The 5,840-nt window shown below is 50.6% G+C and overlaps 1 protein-coding gene across 1 annotated transcript in view; it reads left to right on the top strand.

Moving 5' to 3' along the window:
* LMNB2 (lamin B2) overlaps nucleotides 1-5,840 on the top strand; it is a 75,684-nt gene that overhangs the window by 429 nt on the left and 69,415 nt on the right. The window lies entirely within an intron of this gene.

The raw sequence follows: 5,840 nt of genomic DNA, 5'->3' as shown, positions 1-5,840 counted from the left end.
AGGTCCTGAGGCGGTGGGGCCAGGCGAGAGCCGCCTCCGGGGCCACGAGCTCGCGGGTCCCCGGGCGCCGGGGGCGAGGCGGCAGGCGGGCCGGACCCGCCTCTGTCTTGGCAGACTTTAATGTGTCTCACGGCCCCGGCGAGTTGTCTTTGCTTTCTGTGTTGACGGCACGATAGAGTAGCTCATGCAGTGAGTGTATTCACGTAGTTTTCATCTGCTTTAGTCACGCTGCGGGCACATGGTGTGCAGAAGGAGAGGAAACTTAATTTTAATACAGATGGACTAACTGGGACCGAGTGTCCTTTTGTTAACGGAGAGCAAGTATTGCTCGGGTTGAATCTGATTCTTCTGCATACCTAACTGTTCTCTGTAAGAAGCTGAGCATCTGTGGTAACGTATGAATTGAGGTTAATTTAGATAAATGAGGCTCCTGGATAAGGACTGTTTCACTGGCTATTGCGGGTGCTTGGGACCCAAGCAGTTTAAGCTGTGGTTGTGTTAGTCTTGAAAAGCTACCACCATTTGTACGTGAGGGTTTGTCCACCTAGGATAGGTCCTGTAAAAAAGAAAAGAAACAACCCCTACCCCCAGCCTGAATTTCTGAGCACTTGTGCAGTAGAAGTAACTTCCTTTACTTTCAAAGTGAGGTGGAACTTTTGTAGCAAAAACTACCAGATTTGTGTGATTCTGAGATGGCTTCAGATTTAAGATGACCCACAATAATTAGATTGTGTACATGGAAAATTCTCTGCTGTGGTAGAGAAAGCAGCAGTGGGAGGAAAGGGGCTAGATTTGCACCTTACTTCCCTAGTCCTTGTTCCCACCAGCCTGTGCCTGTGCCTGTCCCCCAGCCTCTTGTTCCCTCTGTGCCTGTGCTGGCTCCCACCCTGCAACCTACCCCCACCCCTCGCCCCTTGTGCCTCCTTCTACCCCTCTTTACCTTCTGCTGTAGGTCAGCTCCTCCAGGGCAGCGAGCAGTAGTAGATGGCCTGGCCCAGTCTGGCCAGGGAGAAGTGGCAGCAGAACCTAGTCCCTAGTCCAACCTGGGCTGGGTTGGGGCTTGAGGGACTAGAAGTCGAGAGGTAGAAGGGGTAGCTGGGGTAGGGAAGCAGGGGGCAGGCACAGGCATGGGGGGCAAAGGGTGGGTAAGTTGCAGGTTGTCTTCCCCCTCTCTCTCCCCCAGTTTCTTCCCTGCTCCCCACCAAACAAGACATTTCAACCTTGGCACAGCTCTGAGCCCAGGGACAAAGCCAGAGCTGAGCTGCTGTCTGCCCTGGGCTGGTACTTGAATCCAAGATGAGCCTTTTCCCATGCTGATTGGGGGCGGGATGACACACCTTACCTTGCTTTCTAGTAAATAATGGCATTTGCAGCTGATGCCAAGAGCAACTGCATAGTTGTTTAGTCTGATAGATTTTTTTTTCCTTCACATTAAAGCTTAGTCAGTAAGTTAGTTTAAGTTTAGTCACTAATGGAGTGAATTTTTGTAGATTAGGTATGACCAGTGTTTTTGCTTTGCAATCTAAAACATTTCTGTTTTACCTTTTTTCTGCTTAAATTCATGAATTTTAATGGTGTTCATCATCAGTATGGAAATTTCTTAATATGGTTCCATATGGTTGGGCATGTTTTAAGGGTCTTCTCCTCCTGAAGAACAGCAAATAATTATTTTGGGAATAATTTTAGATATTTCAAACTTAGCTGGTATCCTAGTGCAGTGCTGTCCTGTAGTGGTCAAATTGTGGCTCATTGGGCTTTTTGGCATAGTGGTGGAACACTGCATTGGTGCAGTTCCAACACCCAGGGGGTGAACATTGTTGCCGCTGCCCCTTTTCTTCATCTTTTTTGTCTGCTACTGAATTTGGGGTCTTAGGTTGCTGTTGGGTGACTGAAATCAATGGCAGAGGAAAAGTGGGGTGAGTGGCTATGCTGGGTTTCTCTGGCCTGCAAGAAGCCCTGCTTCCAAATCAGTTGGGTTTTGGGGGCTGGTACTGATAGTCAGTATTCAAGGAGGCATATTGGCTAATACTGATCCGATTTCTGATACAGCTGCCTCCAGCTGGTAAGTCTAGTGTGGTGGAGGGGGAGGGAAGGGGTATGGGGGAGGCAGATCGACACCCTCCATGGTGAGAGAGGGGGCCGGGGGAGGGAGGGGTGCTGCCCAGGGCTCTTTTCCAGAAGGCTTGGACTTGGAGCAGGCACTGAGTGAATGCTGCATCCACCCTACCACTTGGAGCAGAGCAGCGGCAAAATTTGGGGTTGATGCAGCATCCTTCCAGCACTACCTGCATCCACTCTAAGCCCAGCCCCTGTGCAGAAGAGCCCCATGCAGCCCTGGCTGCAGCCTACCTCAGTACATGGACACGGACTTTGTGGTGGGTGGCATGTAGACATGATAGGGAGAAAATGTTCTTTCTTAAAGAGTGTATTGTCCAAGTTGAGTAGGATTTGATTTAGAGTTGCACTGACATTGATCTATATTGTATTGGCACCGATAAAAGGAAAATTGACATTTCATAGATTACATAGACATTAGGCCTGGAAGGGACCTTGTAAGATCGTCGGGTCCAGCCCCATGCCAAGGGGCAGGAAGTCAGCTAGAGTCAAAAGATCGCAGCAAGATAAACATCCAGATGTTTCCTGAAAGTGTTCTGTGTAGGAGCTTGCACCATCTCTGGGGGGAGTTTGTTCCAATCCTTGGGGACTTGGACAATAAGAAAGTTTTTCCTTGTGTCCAGCCTAAAACAGTCTTGCAGGAATTTGTGACCGTTGGACCTTGTCAATCCCCGGGTTGCTTTGGTGAACAGGTGTTCCCTCAGATCCTGATGCACACCCCCTACGCACTTATAGGCTGCCACTAGGTCACCCCTGAGTCTGTGCTTCTTCAAGCTGAAGAGTCCTGTAGCTGGCAGCCTCTCTTCATAAGGCCTGTTCTCTTGCACTGTGATGATGCACATGACTTTCCTCTGGACTCTTTCAAGCTTCTCCACATCCTTCCTAAATTGTGGAGCCCAGAATTGGATAAAGGACTCCAGCTGTGGCCTCACCAAGGACGAGTACAGTGGGAGGATGACATCCTGGGTCTTGCTTGAGATGCATCAGTAGATGCAAGCCAGAGTTTTGTTCACTTTGCCAGCTGCAGTATCACATTAGTAGCTCATATTCATCTTGTGGTCATTCATGACCCCCAAGTCTCTTTTGGTCCTGGTGCTAGCAAGTGTAGCACTGCCAAGCCTATAACTGTGATGCATGTTTTTTTTTTCCCCCCCGAGGTGGAGCACCTTGCATTTCTCTGTATTGAATGCCATCAGGTTTTCATCTGCCCACCTTGCAAGCCTATCGAGGTGGGCCTGGATCACCAGCCTATCCTCAACTGTGGAAACTTCCCCAAATATGGTGTTGTCAATGAACTTGGCCAGTCCGTTTTTGACACCAGTGTCCGTTATCAGCAATTGGCTTTTTTTGGCTGATCTGGCTGATAATTTCATTGATAAATGCCATGTGCATGTGTGCAGCCTCAGCATGCACGTGGCCAGGAATGTACCTCAGCAGATTGGAGAGCAATGTCCAGCTGCTAAGTTTGGAGGAGGGGAGGGAGGAGGAAAGGGGTGTGTGGGGGGGCCCAGTTGAGGCCCCCCCAGTGAGGGAGGGAGTGGGACAGGAGTGGAGAGGCATGCAGGATGGAATTATGGATGGCTTGTCTGGGGAGGGGAGACAGCTCCTGCTGCTGTGCATGCCCCAGGGGAGGCATAGGGGGCATGTGCCCCCTGGATTTGTGTGCAGGGCCAGCACTGCAAGCTCAGGGATGGGGGCTGGCTGGCCTCTTCTTAGGCTGGGGCTGTGCTCAGGGTGTGCGGCAGCAGCCCTGGGAGAGGAGCTACAGGGGGGCTATGGTGAATTTTGGCGTGGCTGTAGCCCACCCTGTAGCCCCTCCTTCAAGCACTGCCACTGCCCTCCTACCCTGAGCGTAGCCCTCACTCAGCCTGCAGCTGGCAGCCTACCCTTGCCCCGTGCACAAATCTGGGGGGCACATGTCTCCTGTGCCTTCCCCAGGATGCATGAAGCAGCGGGAGCCCATGGGGACTGTCCCACGCTCTGCCTGGCTGGGCAGTGCCTGCCTCAGCCCCACTCCCTCCCTCCCAGTGGAGGCCTCGATCTGTACCCCCCCTCCCCCCAGCCCTCCCCTCCCTCATGTCCCTTTCTCCCCTACAGACTTACTGGCCAGATGCTGGTGTCCAAGCTGCCAGGCTGCATACAGACAATCGGATCAGTATTGGACAGTTAATAATTGGCCATTGGTAAAAATCTTTATTGGTGCACTGTTAGTTTGACTTGGAAAAATACTTCCCTCATGGCTAGTTGTTGGTCCTGGAAGTGTTGACAGGAAAGCAGAGTATGCTATTAGGCTACTCATTGTTTTTTCTTTTTTTCTATTTTGATCCCTTGATAAAGAAATATCTGAGAGAGAGCAAGGGATGCAATGTTAATACAGTTCTTATTTAGTGTTGTGACAATGTCACACTGTCTGTATCCTGCTAAAAATCTTTTTGCTGCTCATTCTGGTGTGCATTAATTGTATTATTTGTCATTTTTATTTCTGATATTTTAAGTTTCTTTTGCTTTTCACTTGGTATGTATTTGTTTGATATCTTTTTGCTTCTCATCTGTTGCCTATATTCTCTAACTTCTGGTGTGCATCCACTACCATCTGTGTCCCTTTTCCATTGGTGATTCTTTAAAACTCTTCAAATGTCTCCTCTTGCCTATGATGGCCTCTTCTACAGTTGAGGAATTGCAGCAGGGATTGCCCCCACCATGGCTGTCGCCATGGCTGCCCTGCCCTGTCAGCCAGAGTCTGGCACTGCTCGGCCCCAGCTCCCAGACAGTGCGCAGCACTCTGCCGAGCTGTGCTGCACCTGTACCATGGGGCAGTTGCCATGCAGGTGCCGGGGGGGGGGGGGCAATCCGTGCTGCCCCACGCTGCATGGAGGGAGGCTCTGCCATGAGCCCTCAGGCCCTGATCTCTGCTGCTGCAGCTGCTGAGTACAGGGCTTTTTTTTTAAAGTGCTGGGGGTTGAGGCCGGGCAGGGCTGCCATGGGGGCTTCTCCAGCAGCTCCCCATGCCCAGGGAGAGGCAGACACAGCTGGAGGAGCTGCGGGAGAACCTGTAGCTGCCCAGCTTTGCCTGCCTCTCCCTGGCTGATCCAGATCTTTGAATCGGCGCCAAATCTCCGATTCTGATTCGGCTGAATCAAATGGGGACGGTGATTTGAATCACCTAATTGAATTGCTGTCCTCAGAACTGGCTGAATCTGAACCGAATACTTCCCTATTCACATAGGCCTACCTGTTAATGCATGCTACAGTGTGGTTAGCTCTATTGATTATTTCATCCCATCGTCGACCCATGTTCATCTTTTAGTCAGCTATGACTCTGAGATCCCTTTCTGCTACTGTGCTGCTTAGAGATTGAGGAATGACTTTCTAAGTGTGTTGGTGATTCCTTCTCTTTAGGTGCAGTACTCTGCACTTATCCTTGTTAAACTGCATCCTATTTTGTTCTGCCCACTTCTTCAGCTTGTCCAAATCTGCTTGGATCTGCTCCCTAACCTCCAGTGTGTCTGCTTTGCCCCATAATTTGGTGTCATATGCAAATTTGGACAGCGTGCTCACTACACCCTTGTCCAAATCGCTGATGAAGATGTTGAACGGCACTGGCCCAAGGACTGAGCCCTGGGGGACACCACTTTCCATGTCCTTCCAGGTTGATACTGACCCATCCACCACCACTCTCTGGGTGTGTTCCATAAGCCAATTTTCCACCCACCTGACTATGTAAT

This window comes from Gavialis gangeticus, unplaced genomic scaffold (assembly GCF_001723915.1).
Source record: "Gavialis gangeticus isolate Ggan-Ray unplaced genomic scaffold, GavGan_comp1, whole genome shotgun sequence".
Classification (NCBI taxonomy): domain Eukaryota; kingdom Metazoa; phylum Chordata; order Crocodylia; family Gavialidae; genus Gavialis; species Gavialis gangeticus.
The sequence above is the reverse complement of the archived record's forward strand: the minus strand, read 5'-3'. Positions and strand labels throughout refer to the sequence as shown.